This window comes from Mirounga angustirostris, unplaced genomic scaffold (assembly GCF_029215605.1).
Source record: "Mirounga angustirostris isolate CCGP_5_RB_7025 unplaced genomic scaffold, mMirAng1.0.hap1 SCAF_1, whole genome shotgun sequence".
Classification (NCBI taxonomy): Eukaryota; Metazoa; Chordata; class Mammalia; order Carnivora; family Phocidae; genus Mirounga; species Mirounga angustirostris.
Window position 1 is genome coordinate 132,103,464 of NW_026991709.1, and position 23,141 is coordinate 132,126,604.

At 40.0% G+C, this 23,141-nt stretch overlaps 1 protein-coding gene and 1 long non-coding RNA gene across 2 annotated transcripts in view; one reads left to right on the forward strand and one right to left on the reverse strand.

The window, feature by feature from the left end:
• Window positions 1-1,399, reverse strand: part of SATB1 (SATB homeobox 1) — a 101,614-nt gene extending 100,215 nt beyond the window's left edge. The window contains exon 1 of the mRNA XM_064588461.1: window positions 973-1,399. The gene's annotated coding sequence lies outside the window, so the exon portion shown is untranslated. The remainder of the gene's footprint in view (window positions 1-972) is intronic.
• On the forward strand, window positions 1,356-21,398 carry LOC123834674 (uncharacterized). Its single transcript, XR_006788482.3, has 5 exons — window positions 1,356-1,794; window positions 19,283-19,345; window positions 19,750-19,806; window positions 20,764-20,840; window positions 21,275-21,398. It is a non-coding gene; the product is annotated as an uncharacterized LOC123834674 (long non-coding RNA).
• The last annotated feature ends 1,743 nt before the right edge of the window (window positions 21,399-23,141 follow it).

The following is a 23,141-nucleotide window of genomic DNA, read 5'->3' on the forward strand; positions in this document are numbered from 1 at the left end:
TCACTCCCCGTACCTGCCACCTGCCTGCTTTGTGCCTCTCTTATCGTGGTTGCCCAAACCCACGCTCCGCCGCCCCGGGAGCCTCCGCAGAGAAGCGCTCCGAGAAGGCCGCCACGCTAGGGTCGGGACCGCAGGAGGGAGACACGGTGCGGACCCCGAGGCCGCACCTGTGATGTCTCGGTCCTGCTAGGAGAGCAGCACCTCTTCCTGCCTCCAGCCCTACTCCAAACCCACATTCACTCCAGGAGCCCCTTCAGGGCCGACCTCACTACCGCCAGCGAGGGCTCGAGATGCGGAGTGCCGCGGCTTTCAAATCCCGGCTCCAACTTGAGCGCCTGGGCGCCGGAGTGTTCCCGGGATGGAGAAGTTGCCACTAACTTCCTAGGCCCCTCTCCGCCGCCGCTCCCAACCAGCGGCGCGGGCGGGGGGCGGAGGAAGGAGGAGATGGACCGGGGAAGGATGCTGAGCTTACTTGCGATCCGGCGGGGAACGTTTCCACTCCCCCAGCCTACTCCGCCGGGCACCTTTCTGCCAGCCCAGCTCCGGGGCGCACAGAGAGGCTTTCTTTCCCTTTTCCCGTTTGCTTCCTTCGGTCTTTTCGGTTCCCCTTTTCTCTTCCAAGAGGGGTCATACTGATGACCTGAAGGAGTTTGTTCAGCCAGGGTCTGTCAGGCAGGTGTGTTAGGGTGCCCACACCCTGAGATTGAATGAATGGCATCTCCAAGTCCCCCATCCCGTGTGCTCTCCCACGCTCGACCGGCCCACCCCTCCCGGGTTCGGCTGAGCACGAAAGAAGGGGTTCGGAGGACCCTTGCCGCCGGACGGCCACGAGAGGGGAGCCGCGCCGCCCCAACAAGGGGCGCCGTGGGTGGGTGCTACAGAGAAGTTTGGATCGATTCCGAAAAAAGAGAGAGAGAGATATGAAAGAGCAAGAATGGGGGGGGGGGGGAGAGGCAAAGGAGCAGAACTCACTCAGGCATTGGCGTTGGGGGCGGCGGTGGCTGTCGAGTGCGGGCCCGCGACCAGGAACAGCTCCCCGGGCTGGCGCGCCGGCGTCGGACTTCCGAGGCGGCGGCTTCTGCCTCTTGTGCCGCCGCCGCCGCCGCCGGAGCTGCGGCTGCCGCGGAAGTTAATTGCAACTTGACTTCAAGTTGTCTTCTTTCCCCATCCGAAGTGGGCGTTTAAAGGGGAGAGCGAGGCGAGGAGCGAGCTAGCGAGCGCGCGGGGCCGAGCGAAGGAAGGGGGGGAGGGAGGGGATGTTAACGGGGGGAGGGGGAGGGGGCGGCGGCGGGGGCGGGAGGGGGAAGGGGCCGGCGGGAGCTGCTCTCGGATCGGCGGTCGCCGCGCCCGCAGTCTGGAGGCGCACCGGAGCGGCCGTGGCGCCCTCCGCGGGAGCCCGCAGCTCCCCGGGGCGCGCATCCAGCCGCGGCTCCTTCGGCCCGGCACGCTGCGCCCGGGGGCTCGGCGGACCCCGCGTCGCCGCCGCTCCCGAGCTTGTGCGACGCGGGCTGGCCGGCGGGGCGGCGAGGGCCCGGCCCGCCTCCCCAGCGCCCGCCCCGGCTTCTCCCCCTGGCGGTGGAGCCTCGGCGGCCGCCGGCTACACTAAACGCGCTGGAGCCCGAGCCGAGCCGAGCCCGAGCCGCCGCCGCCGCCGCCGCCGCCGCCGCGCGCCGCTCCCAGGCTCCCTCCCAGCGCGCCGGCCGGGGTGTGGGGGGCGGCGGGCCGGAGGGACGAGGGCGGGCGAGAGGCGCGCGCTGGGATTGGCGCCGAAGACCGGACCCTCAGCCGCTAGGGGTAAGTGTGGGCGCCTGGGAGTACGCCACGGGGTGCGCGGCGCGGTTCTCGACGCCCGCCAACCCTACCCCCTCACCTCTCCCGGGCCCCCACCACGCGCACCCCTCCCTTGCCGCCTGCGGCTTCCTCTTGTTGTTCGTTGTTTGGCTGGGGGTTTTTTGAGGGGGGTTGAGAAGCCGGTGATTGTAGTGTGTGTGCCAGCGGAGGAGGAAGTCAGGTGAGAGGGCCCTACGCACCCCCCGAAACCCAGCCCGCGTGGGGTATATCGCTCCCCACTAGGGGCATGTGGGCCAGTTTTTTTCTCTAGTCAATGTTCGGTCGAGACGATCTCTCCTAGGGGGCCTCCTTCCCTTACAGCCAGCTCTGTCCATCTCCCTCCATCCTACCCTCGCCCCTCTCAGCACCCATCCACGAGTGCTGCACCCCAACTGAGGAGCACGTGGTGGAAGGAGAAGGAGGGAGACCCTCTTAAACACCCCCACCCCGCGCCCCTGCCCATTTGTTTAATATGTATCCTCCCGTCGGCAGCTGTACTTTTCTTTAAAATCCACTGGGAAAAGACCCTGAACTGAGGTCCAATTTCTCCAAAAAGCTGGAAGCAAAGGGGGCAAGTGATGAGAATTTAATGACAGGGGGTGGTGGAGGAGAGGGGCAAGGGAAGCTTCCCAGAAGGTGAATGAAACTCCAAAAACCTCTGCAAGAGCAGAGTGACTTGGAGGTTCAGGACCCCAGGCTAAGGAGAAATGAGAACTCCATCAACTTTGCCCCTCTCCTCCTGCCATCCTCCACCCCCACCCCCACCCCGCTGCTAGGAAGCTAACAGGTCTTTTGTTTTGTGTCGTGTCGTCTTGGGGAAATTTGCATTGAGTATGACAACAGAAAATTACTACTGTTTACTCAAAGTTAAGGGGATTGCAGAAAGGAAAAACAGTCTTCTTTTTTCTTCGTGTGTGTGTGTGTGTGTGTGTGTGTGTAGTTGTTAGGTTCATAGCTTGAACTGCAAAACGTCAGTTTGTAACAATAAGGACTGTAGAGCCGCCTCGGTGTATTTTTAGAAGCTGCACTTTCTTGAGTTCCTTTCACACAAGGCTTGCTCTCTCATTAAGTCCCCATACATAATTGTATTTAGAGAGAAGGAAACTATGGAAGCAGGAGGGAGATTGCTAAGATCTCCATCCCGCCAGCGCGGAGCACTGTTTGCAGTGAAGTTCCTGGAAAGTGGCTGTGGGCTGAGAATTCAGTTTTTCCTAAAAGCTCTGTTAGGTCCTCTTCTGTCAGATGTCTATGAATAAAGCACGCCGGGAAAATCCTCATATTCGTGCAGTCTTATTTTATCTTTTACACAGTGGTTGATTCTACTTTCAAGTCCTGGTAACAGCACATCAACTGTGCTGTATTTTTGTGTGGTTTTTCTAAATAAAGGAGGATAGCGCATGTATTCATGCTGCTTTCTGATATGCCAGTTCTTTCCTATTAGTGATATTGGATTCACTGGAATGTCCATCTTTTTCAGTTGATTGTCATTTTATGCGAAGGCAACAATTCCAAAGACATAAGAATATAAAAAGTTTATGAATTAGTGTTATTTTAGAGAATTAACCTTGTTTCTAAGATGCAAGTGCCCACCTCAACTCCTGGTTCTGTAAAGCAAAGGAAAAAGATATAAATGCCATGGGCAAAAACAAAACACAAGATTTCCCTCCTGGACCACTTTCTGCATACATAGGACCCAAGAGACACCAAATCTCCTGCCTTAATTTACCAAAATGCTGAATTGCCTAACTAGTACCAATATCTCCATCTGGGAATGACATCATTTTTGGAATGGAAAGAATAAATTCTCAGTCTTTAATTACTCCTTATTAGCAATTTCTTATACCAGGCAGCTGATTCTCCAATTCTGAAAGGCTGAAGTGAAGCTTAACAGAAATTGAAATACAAAAAAAAAAAAAAAGATTCATTTTTTTTTCCTTTACACACTCTTACATACTCATTTATTTCCCAAAGTTATCAGCTAAGTTCCCCGAATCTAAAGTGTGATACGCTCCCCTGAATTAAACCAAAGGAACATTTTGCCCTGACCTTGTGAATTTGCTTTTTTCCCCCTAAATAGTCTTGAACAGAGAGCTCACAGGCTCTATTATAATACAGGATTATGTAATGATGCGTACAGTGCATTAAGTAACATAACTTGATAAACTCTTTTGTAAACCTTGCCCCCTGGCACATAGTAGGAATACATTAAATACTTACTGAATTAAGATGTTAATGAAATATTGTAATTGGCCACAAATTCAATAGTACTAGGATAAGCCTTTTTTTTTTCCAAAAGAAAAAGGTATTTTGTTTGGAAGTTATTAGGGTAATATATTTCTGCTTCTAGATTTTTTTTTAACAAGTCCAAATCTAATTTAAATGGTTGAAAGACAAGTAAATATGAAACATATCAAATGGTCAATAATAATAACTAGTGTCAAAAGCTGATTATTTTCTTAGGACAATAGACAACAAATACTGCCTACTAAATAGTGTGAGAAAGATGCAAAGGAAGGATAAACAGTACTGGCCTTCAAGGAATTTGGTGGCAAGATGACATCAAAATGTGAAAAGACAACTCAATGGATCCGTAAATGGATGAAATCAAAAGAATATTTGAGAAAATAGATTTTTTCTTTTTTAGATCAGAGGAAATAGACATCCTGAAGTTCCTGGTTGGAATGTATTTTTGAAGTTAATTTGTCAAGTCAAACCTTTAGGGGCTATCAAGGCAAACACCTTGAGTGAAGGAGAACTTACCACTTACCTACATAAAGGCAGAGATTTTATCTACAGAATAGTTACCACAGGGTAAAGTTCAATGTATATTGTGTGTATAAATGAGGAATATCCTAAGTAGTTCATTCCATCTTTGTATACTTTATTACATTTTTTTTAATTGAACAAAATTGATGCAGGCTTTCCTAAAACTTTCAACCCTAAAACTCCTAAATCCTATAAACCCTAAAACTTCCAACCACTAGTCTTAGTTCTGCCAAACAGAGCAAATCTGTTGTATTAGTCAGGAGAGGCTATCTTATGCCAGAATAACGAACAATTCCAATGTTTAGTGATCTACAATGACAAAAATTGTTTTCTTGGTCGTGCTGAGTCCATTGCAAGTCAGCTGCTCTGTTCCATGTCTCCTCATTCAGGGTCCCAGGCTGATAGAACAGTTGCCATCTTGAACGTTTCATGTTGTTATGGGAAAAATAAAGATCATTCAGAGGGTGTCAGGTTGGCATTTAAATTCTATGACCAGGGGCGCCTGGGTGGCTCAGTCGTAAAGCGTCTGCCTTCGGCTCAGGTCATGATCTCAGAGTCCTGGGATCGAGCCCCGCATCGGGCTCCCTGCTCAGTGGGGAGCCTGCTTCTCCCTCTCCCACTCCCCCTGCTTGTGTTCCCTTTCTCGCTGTGTCTCTCTCTGTCAAATCTTTACAAAAAAAAAAAAAAAAAAAATTCTATGACCAGAAGTGACACACGTCTTTTGCACTCACAACTAATTGGCCAATACTAGTTTCACGGCTCCATAGAATCATCACAATGAAGCCAGATAATGCAGCCTACCTTGTGCCCCAAAGTAGAGAGCTACGGTGCACAGCTTTTAAGGACTAATATACTCTTAGTAACCCTTGTGCACTGATATCCTCTAGCTAAATGATCCCACCCTGCTCCTTTGTGGCCTAAATGTTTCATTCTTCAGGGTAAACACTGCTGGAGAGGCCACCAAATTATAGGGAGACACGCATACTGTGACTTTTTTCACCATCTATTCTCTCTTTGAATGCAGCGCCACAGTCCCACCCCTTCTCCCCAAATTGCGGTGGCCTATCAGTTTTAAGCCACTTTTTTGTATTTCCTAATATTATATGTATTTTATTTTTTCAAGACTTGTTTTCCGAGAAAGGGTAACATGAACAGGAACCTTTGAGACTTGTTATCTGGGGGAAAAAAAGTGTTATCTGAAGATGTCATGATCATGATCAAATTTTCAGAATTTTACAACACAATTAAAAAACTCCCTTGGAAGTATTCATTCATTCACTTACCCATCTTTTTGTTCATTCAATAAATACTCACTTATTGATGCCAGATACTCTGTTAAGAACTGCGTATATGGAGATGATTAAGAGTTCTTCTTTTCAAGAAACATATTTTCCAACTGGGCACACAGAAAGAAAAGCCATTGCAATGCTAATAGAGGCACAAAGTGCTATGGGAACACTTGGGAAGGAGCAAATACCTCTGGCAGGATTTAGGAAAGTTCATAGAGGAATTGAACTAAGTACTGAGGATAAGTGAGACTCTTCTAGGCAGAAAAGGAAGATAGAAGATATTTCGAGGGGCGCCTGAGTGGCTCAGTCGTTAAGCGTCTGCCTTCGGCTCAGGTCATGATCCCAGGGTCCTGGGATCGAGCCCCGCATCGGGCTCCCAGCTCCGCAGGAAGCCTGCTTCTCCCTCTCCCACTCCCCCTGCTTGTGTTCCCTCTCTCGCTGTCTCTCTCTGTCGAATAAATAAATAAAATCTTTAAAAAAAAAAAAAAAGATATTTCAAGCAGAGAGATCAATGTGAGTAAAGGCAATGGGATGACCAGTCTTGCTGTTTAGGGAACTACCAGGAGGAACTCAGTGTGGCTGGAACATGAGATCTTTGGGAAGGATGAAATCAAGCAACTACAATTTGAGAAGAACCTTGTGGACAAGCTATATCCCAACCATCGAATTGCAAACTCTTTTGTCTATTCTGGGCCAAGCATGGAAACAAGTGAACAAAGCAGACCAAGTTGAGACCATAAGCAGTGGTGGATACTGTGGCAATCTGGAGACTATATTCCCTGTCCAATGATGCCAAATGTCAGGTCTTCCAATTGAGGTTACTTTTTGTTTTTGTTTTTTAAGATTTATGTATTTTAGAGAGTGGGGGAAGGGCAGAGGGACAGAGGGAGAGGGAGAGAGAATCCTCAAGCAGACTCCCCACTGAGTGGGGAGCACCCCCCCCCCACAGGTCTCCATCCCAGGACCCTGAGATCATGACCTGAGCCGAAATCAAGAGGCGGGGGGGCTTAACTGACTGAGCCACCCAGCTGCCCCTGGTCTTCCAGTTGTTAAGGAGAGAGGTTGCTAATTTGGTTTTATATGAAAAATTGAAATATTAAATGTTGAGAATTTACCCACATCTTAAAGTACTCACGTGGAGAGAAAACATGTCTACAGATCAAAATCAGCGTAAAGACCACTAGTCAAATGTCTCCTACTGTATGAGATAGGGAGTCATTAAAGATTGTAAGGATGGAAGTAACACCAACCGAAATCTTTAGAAAGATCACTCTGAGGGCACCCGGCTGGCTCAGTTGATGAAGCACATGACTCTTGATCTCAGGGTTGTGGGTTCGAGGCCCATATTGGGTGTAGAGATTGCTTAAAAATAAAAATCTTAAAAAAAAAAAAAGATTCCTCTGGTGGCAAAGTGGACAAGAAAATTCTGGAGCCTGGGATGGGAGGCTGTAATTGACACTCCATAACATCATAATATCATTTGAGGGATGATGCAAAACCCTTTATAGTATACAACTTTCCATGTATATAGGGGGCACCTGATAAATATTTGAAGAGCTAATGAATGACAGAGAAAAAAAGCTGAAGTTTTAGAAGGAGGGCACATTTTTTGAGGACTCCTTATGCCATATGCTTCCTTTGTTAGACAAGGTTTTCAAGAGCACGATGATCTTACATTGATCATATGTAATTTTTTTCTCTCTCTGTGATAAACATTATTGGTTTTTAAAAATGCATAAATCCTGTAGCATAGGATATAAAGATCAGCCTAGCATCAGAATATTATCTAGAGCTAAGCTTACTGATCCTACCTTGTAAAGGAATGCCAGCTAAACACATGATTCTTGTAGCAAGCCCTGAAAGTCTGTATTCCCAGGCTTTGTAAAAGTACACTATACCCTTTTGTGTAACTTATGCATATTTTTAGTGAAGGCCAAACTCTGTATAGTATACATTATATATACAGGGGCACATCCATATTCTTAAAGCCACTCAATTCATTGGACAATCAAGTCTTTAAATTCTTAGCAATTTGGCTCTACAAATTGTAATTTTTTAATTCAACTTTCTTGAGGTATAATTTATGGACAATAAAACCCACCCATTTTATGTGTTCCATGAGTTTTGAATACAAAGAAGCAGCACGAGCAGATTATAATATTTTAAGTGATCTTCAGAGAAAAAAAACAGAGACAAAACTTATATTTATATGTATAGGCAAAGCAGCCTTAGGTGTCAAACCACCTGGATTCTAATCCAGGTTCGACTAGTCACTAGCATGACCTTGGGCAAGTCTCTTAGTTTCCTGCCTCAACTTCCTCATCCATTTGGTGGGGATCGTGGTACTCAACTCCTGAAGTTAGCAAATGCCAGCACTTCAACACAGTTAGTAGTCAATAAAGACTAAACTGTGTTTTCTTTTGTTAATGTTGTCATTGTTATTCTAATAGAGAGGAAATCCTGGGATGTAAACAAGAAGAGAAAGTGAATTGACTGGAATGTAAGTGGGGTAAAAAGAAGCAAGTACCTCCTGGGTGACTTGCTGGTGTGCCAAGGGAACTCAAAGCCAGAGAATAATTATGGCCTCTATTTCTGGAATATTTATTTTTTACTGAAAGATTTTGGAAGAAATTATTTTTCTATTAAAACAGCTACACACACAGTGGAATGCTTTCTCTCTTCTATAACTTTTGTGGAAATGTTTGCCAAGTCCAGAACATATTCGCTAGTAACATTTATCTCAAAATTGTTGAAGCACCTCCTATTTTTATATGCTATGAATGCTGCCCAAACGTAGAATCTTTGCCATTAGTAAATGTTTACATTTTAGATGAAAAATGTGTTGGAGTAGGAAAAAAAGTAATAGAGCATGACCTTGGGGAAATAAGTCACCAGGAAGAAAAGAGGAGAACTGGCCTCTAGTTCTGATTCTATAACTAACCAACTATCTTGTTGATGTCAGCAAACATCAGGGTGGGGAATGTTTGTTCTTTTCAGCCCTAATTCACACATACTGGTAGATCTCAAACTTTACTGTGTATAGGAATTAAATAAAATGCTTATTTAAAATGCTGATTCCTTGGCTCCATGTCCATAAATTCAGATTTGGTAGAAATAAAGTCGGGATCCAGTGATCCATATGGATTTGGGAAACTTGGGTTGAAAGGGGCAGAAATCCAAATCATAAATGAAAGTTTTGTTTCACTTTTTATCCTTGAACACACACACACACACACACACACACGTTGGAAATACAGTGTAAGGAGTGCTTTAGGCATAATTAGGTCTATCTGTTCAGATAATGTCACCATCTCTTGTTTCTGCTTTCTTCTGTGTCAACTTCTGCTTTAACTTCAGTCTTAGTCTACTTCTCCCTTTACTATAGTAAACTAGTCCCTCCAAGCTTCTATTCTGATATAGAAACTCCAACAAAAGAGCACTCCTCTTTCTAAAGTTTCCAGCAAAAGAACTTCACCTGATTGTGACCGTATCAAGTTGTATCATGTACTCATGCAGGCATTTATAACCCTGGTCAAGGGCTATGGTTCTTTAATTCACCAGGCTTGGGGCAAATGCCCACCTTGGATTTAAGTGTGCAGCCACCCTACCCAAATTGTGTAGGCTGGGAATGGGGTAGGTATTGTTCTCCAATATAAATTGGGGATAATTATTCCAGAAATAGGGAATGCTTATTAGCCAAACCTATAAATTTTCCATCCACTACTGTACATTTTTTAGAAGTACTTAGATTAGAATAAGCCAGGTGCTATGGTACAAAAGGATAACAAGTGTGCCACGGTATTGAAGCTTTCAGCCTTAAAGGTGACCCACCCGAGAGCCTGGGAAAGACTTAGGATACTCAGAGTTCCTGAGCCGGTTGCCTCATACATTTACCCCAGAGTTTTGGGCCAATATTAAACATTTTCTGTGTGTGCCATGAAGATGATTTGTATGCAGGTCATCTGTGACTTGCGCATTGGGAATCAATGGATTTCAAGATCACAAATATATAATAACATTCTTTCTTTTGGATCTTCCTGAGACAACTGGGAAGCTGATTTATACTTGAAAGGGCAGTAAAAGTTCCAGGTATGATACACAGAAGAGGGACAAACAGATAGGACCAGCAGTTGAATCCTACTTTGACTTGGTTATCAGTTTTGTTTTGTTTAGTATTCTTGGACATATGTAGTTTGTTCTATCTAATAGATATAGTCCTAACGTGGACCTCAGTATGCCTGGCTTCTCTTAATATTTGGAACATAAATGGTTGCACATTATATAAACAATGGAAAGGGGTAAGCTGGCAACAGCATGGAACAGAAAACGGATTTGACTATTAGTCTTGAGATGTATTTTAGGTATATTGCATGCAAGTTTATGGAAGAAGTGAATTCCGATGAATGAATTATTAACTCATTCTTTTAAGTGAAGAAGTTACTATTATTTTCTTAAACTCATTAATAAAGTTAGTAAGTCTGCCTCAGCATTTTAGTATTGAGTCATTAGTTTCAGATGGCTTCGGATGACCGCCCCCCCAACTTTCCCCTCCACCAAAGCAACCCAATACACAAAATAAAGTGTTTTCAACAAATGGTGCTAGGATAACTAGATGTCCATACAGAAAACAAACAAACAAAAACCTTGATTCCTACCTCAAACCATACACAAAAATTCACTGCCAGTGGATTATAGATCTAAATGTACAATTAAAACCATAAAGTTTTAGAGGAAAACATCACTTGGAGATAGACAAAATTTCTTAGATAAGCCATAAAAGCAATAACCATAAAAGAAAGACTAGCTAAATTACATGTTAAAATTAAGAACTTCTCATCTGAAGGAAAGCAGGGGGATGAGTAAAGCCTAAAAAACCCATGATTAAATAATCATTACTTCCAGTGGGATTTTCTCTCCAGTGCATTAGTTCAAGTTCTTTTGACTTGTAGGTGGTAAGTGATAGAAGCTGACTCTGTGAGCTTAAGTGAAAAGGGAAAAGCACAACTGGAGCTTTTCATGGAATCCAAAGTCAAGGGTGCAGTGGAGTTTCAGGAATAGATGTATTGAAGTGCTACAGGGAACCCAGTCAGTCCTCTCTCTCCATATTTCTTCTCTGTCTTTCTCATGGCAATACAGTTACTTCTTCTCCTCAGTTACATAGCAGATCATGATTGCCAGTTGTTCTTGAACCATGGATGTTTTCAGTCAAGCCACCCAGAGAAAGGCCCATCTTTCTGTCTTCACAATTCTTAGGGATGAGTCTGATTGGCTCACTTGGATCCAGTGACCATCCTTAGTCTAAGAAACTATGACCAGAGGCAGGATGATATTTAAAAAACATAGCAACTCCTTTTATCCATGGGAATGTAGGGTGAAAAGAAATAGCATTCCAGTTGATAGTCTCTCCTCATTTCCTCTTTATTAGACAAAAGGCAGAGTTGATAGAAGTTTGTACTTGGTCACTTTTTAATGGCTACCAGTTTTGGTTTATTGATATACTATCCCTTTGAGTATCTAATAACATCTCTGCTTCTCTACCAGTTGACTGATATATATTAAGGGCCATAAACAAAATTAGTCCATTTTAAAAGCACGTTCGTTGTAAATTATTAGCCAAGATCTATTCAAATGCAGACATGCTTGGTTCTAGTCTGGATATACAATAAAATTAATTTAAATAACTTTAATCAGCTTCAAAAACAGCAAATTCCAAGACAATTAGGTTAACTTTAAGAACTCATATTTATTGAGTTAACAGATGGTAAATTAAAAAACAATGAAGCTAATTTTTAAAATCATTCATTGAATTAAAAAAAACAGACATTTAACAAAACTGTTTTTAAGTTGTTTTTTTCATCCCAATATGCATATTTTAAGATTCCAACTTGGGCAACTTCTGGGAAGACACAAATGAGTTGCACTATATGAACATTCTTCTGGTGAATTACTTTTTTTAAGGATTTAGAACCACCTAAAAAAGAATTTTATGAATCAACAATAAAAATATAGGAAATAAGCATATTCTAGAGAGTGGAAGGAATGAAGAGGCTACTTCATCAATTCCAGTTTGCTCTCTAACATGCTCCTGTGGCCTTCTATATTGCTGGCCTTGACACACTTTGGGAGTTTCCTATGCTAGCAGAGTGGACATACCTTGGCAGTTTCCTATGCTAGCAGAGTGAAAGTTGTTCCTGGCCAGAATTGCATTTCTGCAGTTTAATGGTCAAATATAAGACTTCCCTTTGATGGCTTCTTGGGCCTTGTGCACCAATGACTTGAAATATATTGTAAATGCTAGAAACTGACTCTGCAAGCTTACAGGAAACCGGGAGTTTTGTGAAAGTACATTGAAGACCTGGGGTCTTCTTCTCTTGGGCTCCCACTTTCTTGGGTCTCCTTGCAGTTTTTGGAAATGGAGCAATGAACATATCCCAACACATGAAGGATACCAGAAACTGGTTGTTCCCATATGCAAGTTCAATCATTTCTCCCACTTCCTGTGGTTTTATAGATGGAATTGGAGATAACATCATGGATACATTAAGATACATCATTTGCATTGTACTTGCTATTATTAGTTTTAACATGATGGCATATTTAGAACTATAGTTATATATGCAGACATGCAGTTATTCCATAAAAATATTTGGAATAGATTTGTTTGAATAGCTGGTTGATCAGTTGGTGTTACAGTTTTTTCTTTAGTTGGAGAGTTGCAAACTGTAATATATTTATTTTATGGTCCTAGTAACCCATTATCTAAGATCTGGTTTTACTTTACGTTGTAAGTCTTACATTACTTGATTGGTAATGTTGAGAATCATATTTACTTGTTTTGATAGACCAATTTATTAGTTACAATTTGAGTTAAAAACATTTAGAAATATAAAAACACATTTATTATTGAAATTACAGTAGTAAAATTATCTTATTATTGTTTTGAAACTACTTAGCCCCAGCCCTTTTTCTCCTTGAAATAATTGTTTTTATAATAGCCTTCTGATAATATGAGGCTTTTTAGGAATGCAATTATAACAATATAGCAGGAGGGACTATATTGTTTTTAATTAAACAAGAATAGGTAAAAATAAGAATAGATTGTGACTAAATGAAAAATTCAGTAGGTGAAATTTCTGTTTTACAGAAATAGAAATTAGGGATACAGAAGAAAAACTTCATAACTAATCTAAACATCCAAAGAAAATGAATAAAAGTTAAAAGGGTAAGAGGAAATTGGATAGACAAATTATGGAGGTCTAACTTAGAATGTAAACTCCTTGAGAGCAGTAAGCATCTTATTATAACCCTACCCCCAACAGAGGGCTTAACACATAGTATATGTTATTAGTATTAGATAAACATTTCTTATATTTGTGAATAAAATAATGGGTGTTCCCCTGAAAATAGAGCAAGTGGGTCAGAAGTAAAAATCAAAGTTTATAACAGAAGAAAACTTTCTATGCATAAAAACTGCACTAACATTGTAAGGTTCTTTTGACCAAAATTAAGGGGTAGAAATAATTGCCCAGTCATAGGCTGGTAAATTTTTAAATTTCTAGAACAAACAAAATTCCTACAAGTGTCTGAGAAAAAAGATATATATTTTTGTAGATTGTCTTCATATGTCTTTTACAGAACAAGGACATTTTTAAGACCTAGTGTAAATTTTTACATAATTTTAAGCAAAACAAATTTGATTCTTTAAGTTTTATGCCTACCTGGTTATTGGCTCATACATAAAAGCAACAGAAAAACATTTTTAAGTCGGGAAGGTGTCAGAAGTATAACAACTAAGAGTACTTTCTGTAAAAATTGCAGAGATATCATCTAGATCACTAAGTGGTCAGATATATAAAAAAATCAAGAATAGGAAGTACCAGGAAAAAAGCTTAGTGCTAACTAAGCACTGAGGGTCAAGACGAAGTAATAAATGAATAAAATATAGGGAAAATGGAAGTGAATTAAGAATTGATGTTAATGACTAGATGTTTTTCTTTACTAAGGGAGCAAAGTTTCCAATAAAATAATCCTAAAAGGAGATTTTTTTTTAAATTTTAAAAAAAGAGTCTGTAATTAATAACCACGATGTGGGAAAAGGAGATGGAGAAAACAAAAGCATTAGAAGTTGTTGCTTTATATTTATTAATTTAAAGATTTATTTATTTATTTGAGAGAGAGAGAGAGAGACATCGTGGGGGGGGAGGGGAAGAAGGGAGGGTAGAAGGGAAGAATCTCAAAAAGACTCCCCACTGACCAGGGAGCCTAACGCAGGGCTCAGTCTCATGACCCATGAGATATTGACCTGAGCCAAAATCAAGAGTCAGACGCTTAACCAGCTGAGCCACCCAGGCACCCTTGTTGCTTTATTTTTAAATCATTAGATAAGAATGCATTTAAGGGTAGTCGTGAACAATTTAATATAGATACTAGTTGAATGGGAAGAAGAATATCTATTTTATAAGTAATTGTAGGAGATAAAACAAAACAGTTCAGAAGACAAAATGGAAAGGAAACAATAAGGAATTATTGAAAAGAAGAAAGTATAAAATAAGTACAATCAAGCTAAAAAAATTATGACAAGTATAAATGTCTTAAATTTCTCTATTCAAATGGAAAGATCTTCACATTAAATTAAAATGAAAGTCTTATGATTTGGTAGTGCTTAAAAGATTCATACTTAAAGAAAAATGACATGGAAATACTTTTTAAAAGGGCAAAGATTTTGTAGCCTAACATGGTCACAAGCAGATTTTTTTCAAAAAACAGTAAATAAGACAAAAAGGACTATTTTATAATTATTGTTAATGTAATATTAGTAAAGGAATAATGGCACTGAAAAATAATGCATTAAATAAGCTTAAACCTAAAATAACTCAACATGCTTTTTAAAAACACAGTAAAGCTCATCATAGCAAAATAATGAAAATAATGTATACCCAAGCAGTGCAAAAGTTTACAAAATTAGAAACTAATGAAATATTTCATATTGGTAAATTAAATAAGAAGTAAATGATTATTTTCATAGGTTGTTTTGTAAAGCGTTAGATAAAATTTAATACTTGTTCCTGATAAAATGATAAGAAGAAAAAATAAACTATTTTTTAGTATGATAATAAATATTTTTAACTAATAGTCAATATTAAAATTAACATAAAATACTAGAAATATACATGTTTAAAAACAGGCGTGGGGTAGAAGTTGGTCTAATGGTTCTGTCATAATAATGTTATTAAACATTATTTTTAAAGCCCTTATCAATATAATAAAACATACTAAAGAAAGAAGACCTTGGGGCACCTGGGTGGCTCAGTTAGTAAAACATCTGCCTTCAGCTCAGGTCATGGTCTTGGTGTCCCCGGATTGAGCCCTGAGTTGGGCTCCTTGCCCAGCGAGGAGTCTGCCTTTCCCTCTCCCTCTGCCCTCCCTGCCCTGCTCGTGCTCTCTCTCTCTCTCAAATAAATAAATAAAATCTTTTTTAAAAAAATAATAAAGACCTATAAAGAGTGAAAAAATATACATTATCATTATGAGTGGAAAAATATTTTTGTAGCTTGAAAACCCAAAGAAGTGAACAAAAATGTGAATAGACTTAATAAATTAGTAGAATATTGGCAGACATATGACTATTAACATAAATCAGTAGTATTTCTACATATTAGCAATGATTAGCTTAAACATAAACCTCTAAGAGATACTTATTTTACAAGAGCAACAAAATGTATAAAACTCTGAGTTTAAACAGAAATATGTTACCTATCTAAATGAAACTTTTTGAGAGCTATAAAAATATTAAATTAATCAAAAGATTGGTTTCTGGTGTAAAAAAATAACATTTTAAAATTCTTGGGGCTCCTGGGTGGCACTTAGAAGTTAAATTTCTCACTCTTAGTTTCAGCTCAGGTCATGATCAGGTCATGACCTCACGGTCATGAGATCGAGCCCTGAGTCAGGCTTTGCACTCAGTGGGGAGTCTGCCTGAGATTCTCTCTCCCTCTGCCCCTACAACTCCTCTCTAAAATAAATAAATAAATAGATAGATAGATAGATAGATAGATAGATAGATAGATATTGTTAATTCTTTCCAAAGTATAGACTTAATGGGAAATCTAATAATAATGTCTCTTTTGTTTTTTACATTTTAAAGTAATGGTGAGAGGAACTTGATTTTGACATAAATCTGGAAAAGAAAGTAGGCAAGAATAGTAAAAATCAATTCTAAGAAAGAAAAGTAATGAGGACAGACTAGTCTTATCAAATATTAAAATATAAAGTTATAATAATTAAAACCATGTGATACTGGCACCAAAGTAAATTAATGAGGCAAAATATGTGGTCAAAATAAATCATATTTTATATAATAAAGGAATATTTGATAATATCAGAACACAAATCAATGGGAAGGGAAAATATTTTACAATATATGGACTGATAAACTGGAAAAAAATCAATTCATATACTCATGATACACCTATAATAAAATAGCAAAAAAAGTAAAATAGCAAAACTTAAACTGTAGGAAGTCTAAAGGGATTTGTTTTTATAAGCTTAGAATAGTGTAACAAATTGCAAAAGTAAAGATAAAATAGATTTGGTTATATTAAGACAGCAATAAAAAAAAACAAACACCAGGCAAGGTACCATTATTTGAACATAACGAAAGGGTCAATAATCATATTATTAACAGAAGCTTATACAAACTCCACAGCTAAGAACTAATACAAGAGATAAGAATAGAAGAGAATCTAGCCAATATATGAGATAAGACTAAAATCACATTTCACAAAAGATGAAATATAACACATTTGCAAACAAATAAAAACATTCAGCCTTACTAATAATCAATTGGATATACACTAAAACGAAAATAAGCTGTATTTAGGTTTAATCAGTTATTTTAAAATTAATGTCAAGGATTTACATTCCCAGCTGTTATGGATTATTTTCATTTGGATCAACTTATCCTCTGAGAGAAAGTGGAAAACCTGGATAAAATCTAGCAAATGTTTGTTTAAAAGCATCACAGAGATTCAGGGCAGAGAGAGGATTTGAGAAGCAGAGAACCCAGAGAGCAGGGAATCCAAAAGAGGTAGTTCTAATAGGTAGTTAGAAGCTAAGGTAAAACCCCACTTGACAAAGATGTGATCACCCAGAGGCTCAAATTATCTCTACAATTTTTCATACACAGGGTCAGGCAATAAAATTACTAGCCATACCTGTAGATTAGATAATAGACTTTAAAATATCTGTGATTAATAAATTAACAAAATTAGATGAGAAGATAAGGAATTTGGGTATATTATTGGTAACTATGATAAAAATAAAATGGAAATTCTGGAACTTAGAAATAAACTGACCTAAATTAAAAATTCAATGGATGGGTTTAAGGGCAAACTAGAAACAGCTGAAGAACAGATTGATGAACTGGAAGGCAAACCAATAGAAGATTTAATGTTAATACGCAAAATCAGCAAAGTACACTAGAAAGTGGTTTCTTCTTACATAACTGGTGGCATATAAATCTATATAATACTTTTTAGAAATGCTTTGGCAATGTAAGTCAGATATTAGGACAAAAAAGATTCATATCTTTTGATCCAGTAATCTTATGTCTGGGAATATCTATTAAGGAAATAAGTTTCTGGTGTGAATTTTTTTATGTATAAAGATGTTTACTACAGACTTACTCATGATACTAATAACTGTGCAGACAATATTTTAAGTGCTTTACTTCAATTAATGCAGTTAATCCTCCCAAAAACCCAAGTAGGTGGAAGTAGTTACTACTAACATCCTCATTTTACAGATGAGAAAACTGAAACATTGAGAGGTCAAGTAGCTTGCTCAAGATTATGCAGCTAGTGAGTAGAGAAACATTTGAACCAGGCTTTCTGGCTCCATAGCCTGCCCTTGAATCTGCCCTGGGCTGTTGGAAACAACCTAAATAGCTAACAACTGGAGACTTGTCAAGTAAGTAATATACCCAGTCTATGTAATATTATGCAGGTATTAAAAATGAGCATCATGAACACTTAGCAACATAGGAAATACTTCTGATATAATATGAAGAGAAAAAAATCAAAATCGTAGAACTACAGCAAATTAAAAAATATGCATATAAATATGATTGAAATCAAATATTCCCAAAGGCTAATGACAATTATATGACATTAGTAGCACTTCTTCCTTTTTCTCTTCTTCTGTTTTTCACTTTCTCAAAATTTTAATAATGTGTGTTTCATACACATGCACACATCTATCTATCTATCTATCTATCTATCTATCTATCTATCTATCTATCTATATGTATGTATTTCAGTCGTTGTGCTTCATATATAAAATACCACTAACTATACATAAAAAAGCAGGAGAGTGTATTGGGTAAGAACCCGGGCTCTGGAGCCAGACTGCCTGGGTCACCACTTCCTAGGTGTGTGACCTTGGGCAGGTTGTTGAACTTTTGTTTCTAAGTTTCTAAGCTTATCCTGTAAAATGAGGATAATTATAGTACTTACAGGGTGATTGTGAGGATTAAATATGCTTAAAATATATTTAGAACAGTGTCTGAAAGTTAAATATGTAAGCATGATCTAGTATTGTTATTTTACAAAGAAACCTCATCATTTTAGACCCCGAGTGACCAGACAAAATGACAGTTCCCTCCTGCCAGTCCTCTGATAGGCACACACATTAGCGACAAGTTTTGTTTCTATATATAGATCCTTGTCCTTATTCTGAATTGCCCAATGCAGAGCTGTCTAGGAACCAAGAACCATTGGCTGAGGGGGCACTTCTGAACTCTTTCCAAGAAGCAGTGATAATCAAATGTCTGATATGTTTTCTATTTTATCTTGAGGACAAGAGTGATTGAAACTGCCCATTGAAGCCAACATTGTACTAACATCAACATCGGTAAACTAGAGAAAATATTTATCTATTTCCCCAATTTTTACTCTTCTCTGGATGAATGACTTTTTACCAGCTCCCTGATCTGACAGTTTGAGTAACAATAGAAAGCTGTTTATGAAATAGGACATCTGTTGTAACTTAATTTTTCTGAATTGAACACCCCAGGGAGCCTGAAAATGTGTTTTGGAACTTTTTTCCACCTGGCAGATCCAAAAAGTTCAGAAGATTTTTATAGAATTTCCTCTTCCCTTAAAATAGTTTCATTGAAATTGTAAACAAACAAACAAAAAATCTGTTGGATGCCAAGATTTACTGTTGGCTCTCTTAATGGCTAATGAAGTGATAAGACCTTGCAATAACACTTGCCAATTAAAAATTAACGGGTGCTTGTCAGGTAGAATATTGCAGTACCTATTAGAGGAAAGGATGCAGATAGGTATTTCATACATTTGTGAGAACGATCACCTTTGATGTGTCTGTCTGGTTTTCAGGATGTTGCAGGTCTCTGCTCTTGTAAGACTTTGGCTGCAGAACCCAGGGCTGAACACCTCTAGGTGAGTTAGCTGTTTCCTGAATACTGTCTGTCTCCTACCCGTCTCTGTCAAGGCCCTGCAATGTTCATTGGCAATGTCCTTTGGTTAAACTCTCTAAGAATTCTCAGTTCTATGATACGGTAAATGTCTAACAAATTGCTTTAATGTCTGAGCTTTACATTGTTGCTAAAGTTATCGTTCCTTTTGGGGTTATTCATGAACTGGATCTATCTCTGGATTTGTCTTCCCCACCCCCACTTTGTACCAGGATTTACCACAAACCTTTCCCACTCTCTCTCCTAACAGGCATGTTCTGTTAGAGCACAATACCACTTAAGACAGATTCACTGTCTAAGTCATAGGCCAGCATTTCACAGTGATGACTGGTCACATGGTAATAGTGAAATTCCTTTCCCCTTTTGCAGAAATGGATCAAAAGACTCAACCAGCAAATGGTGAATCAATGACAAGTCAATAATAAGGTGAGAGATTATGTTACTAAAGGATGACCTCAAGATTATTACTATACAATGAATTAATTTCTTATGTAGATAAATGCTGGACAATTTATTATTGCCATAGTATAACTGGAGGTGATTTCATGTGTTTGTATCGCCACATGAGGTTAAATGGAATTGGGTATGGTCCCCTCTCTAACATGTAATCGGTGTCTGAATTTGCTGAAATTTCTAAACAATTCCGGGCTTCAGGATCTCCCCTTGAAAATAGGAGCAATAGTATTTATCTGTTAGGCTATGAAGGCAAAATGTTAGAACAGGAAAACACCTGACACCCAGCAATCACTTCATGAGTGCTAGTCCTCCCTACCCCTATTTATGTAGATAGAAAATAAAGAGATAACAGAGAACTCTGCTTTCATCTTCAAATATATTATTCTTCATTGATTATCTAATGAATAGAACTGTTGACTCAGAAAATAGGTGGAATTTTCATCTTTCCAACCTTCATTCTTTTTTCATTTCTTAGAGCTATAAGCTGAGAGCTGAGTGCTGTGGGAGACAAAAAGGAGAGTGATCCTATTCTCATGGAGATTGGGATCTAAAAAGGATATAAAACCTATATATATATATTTTGTATATATATAAAACATATATATATATATTTAATGCCAGTAGAAAGACAAAGTATTGTCTTCGTTTATTAGAAGGAGAAATTATTTTAACTAGGGTTATCATGGAAGGCTTCATGGAGGAGGTAGTGACCAATTAGGCTTTAAAGAAGAGGTACAATTTGGGCAGCAGTGAGAGAGGGGATACAGTGAACCAAGACTACTTGAAGTAGCATGATTGGGTGGAAAAAACAGTAACCTGGGACTGGGAAGACCTGGGTTGGCAATACCTCGGTTGAACTACTCCCTGGCCTTCAATTTCTTTATCTGTGAAATGTGTAAAATAATCTCTGCCCCATTGGTCTTTCAGGAGTCTGGAGAAGATCAAAGGGGAGCTTGCATATGAGATCTCTTTGGAAACCCTGAAGCACTCTGTGAATGAAAAGGGTAAATTTTTTCTCTGTTCCCTTGTACCATAAACTCCATGAGAGCATTTGACAGGGTCAGTTGTGTTGGTCTTTAAAAAAAATGTTTCATGAAGTATAAAAAAAAAAAAAAATCACACTATAAACCTTAAGTCTTTACAATTTTTATTTGCCAATTATGTGTCAATAAAGAAGGGGGAAGTTTTGATAAAACAATGAAGCATTGATTGAGTGAATGAATCCATGAATGTTATGGATGTTATGTCATGTCTGTGTCCCCCGAAAATTCATATGCTGAAATCCCACCTCCTAAGAGGTGGGGTCTTTGGGAGGTGGGACCTTTGGGAGGTAATTAGGTTTAATGAGGTCTTGAGGGCAGAGCCCCATGATGGAATTAGTGCCCTTAGAAGAGGAGGAGACACCAGCACTTTCTCTCTCCACCATGTGATGATACAGTGAGAAGGCAGCCATCTGCAAGCCAAGAAGAGGGCCCTCACCAAGAACTGAATCTACTGGTACCTTGATCTTGGACTTCCCAGCCTCCAGAACTATGAAAAATAAATGTCTGTTGTTTAAGCCACCCAGGTGTGGTGTTTTGTTATAGTAGCCTGAGTGGACTAAGACAGTGTGTAAGTAAATGAGTGAAAAAAAACAAAGGCACAGAGTAGGAAAACATACAATATGAACAAGGAATAAAGGGTTATCTTTGAATGTATGTGGTGTAGCTGGGTGTTAGGAGTGTAACCCATAGCTAGGTGGATGGATGGAATGCAGTGGTCCTCAGGGTATGTTCTGTGGACCAGCAGCATCAGTATCATCTGGGAACTGGTTAGAAATGCAAGTTCCTGGGCCCCCACCCAGGCCTACTGAATCTGAAACTCAGGGGTGGGGCCAGCAATCTGTTTTAGCAATCCCTCTAGGTCATTCTGGTGCAAAGTAAAGTTTTGAGAACCATTACTTTGTACTAACATGGGGAGTCTGGAAATTATTCTGCTGTAAATTCAGTGTTAATGAAGGTTTTTAGCTGTGGATGGATATAATCAGAGCTGTATTTCTAGGACGATGAGGCATGAAGCTTTGCCTCAAAGAATTTATGACTTCAATGTAAAAAGCACCACTGGAAATACTGGAAAACACATTGTATTTGCCAAGCCCCAGAGTGAAAGATTTTGATTTTTCCTGATTCCAGATAGTATCCACATCATCAGCTAAGAAGCAAAGCAGAGCAGGCATTGCTCCCAGGCACTGGAGAAACCAGCTTGGTCTACAGAGACCAGGCAGGATGAGAAAGTTTCTGTGAAAATACATGAGTTAGGGCGCCTGGGTGGCTCAGTTTGTTAAGCGACTGCCTTCGGCTCAGGTCATGATCTTGGAGTCCCGGGATCGAGTCCCGCATCGGGCTCCCTGCTCGGCAGGGAGTCTGCTTCTCCCTCTGACCCTCCCCCATCTCATGTGCTCTCTCTCTCTCATTCTCTCTCTCTCAAATAAATAAATAAAATCTTTTTAAAAAAAAAAAGAAAAGAAAATACATGAATTAACTGTCAGATATGGTCCTAACTGATCTTAGAGTGGCCTCTTAGTCCTGGCCAGCTGTGGGGAAACATGAAATGGAACCTCCCCTGCCAAGACAAATGGGCAGTGCTTCCTGCAACTGGCCTAACTAGTTACACTGGCTGAAAATGCAGCTCTTTAGTTAGGGCTGGTGGAGACAGGTTTGCCAAAGGAGAAGGCATTGTGCGGAAGAGAAATGAAGAGCCTCAAGGGAAAGCAGTTATCTGAAGAGAGAGTCTAGAAGCCCATAATACGAGTGTCAGGTGGGGAGGGAGTGGGGAGGAGAAGGATGAGGGCTGTTCAGAGTGGTTTTGGACTGCTGGGATGACCAATTATCTGGGTTTGCCCAGGACTCAGGATGTTCAGGACCATCCCTGTCAAAGCAGGGCAGTTGGTCACCCTACAACTATGCACCCTCAGCTGTGTTGAAGACCTGGGGAGGAGACCTTGTGAAAGCAGAAAATTCACTGCTCTAAACCTTGTTTCTCAAGATATTGTTTACAGACTGGCAACGTCAGTATCACCTGGGAGCTTGTTAGAAATGCAGCTCCTCAGGCCCACCCTAAACCGACAGGATCAGACCTGCATGACAGCAAGAGCCCCAGGTGATTTGCATGCACATGGGTTGAGAAAGACTGATTTAGAAGATGCTGTGAGCCCTGGGTGGCTTCCCCCCCGGTTAAAAAAAAAAAAAAAAAGTAGCACTGGTGGGGAACAGAGAGAATTTCTTGGCTGTGATATAGCTAATGTCCAGGTTGGCCTGATTCTAAGC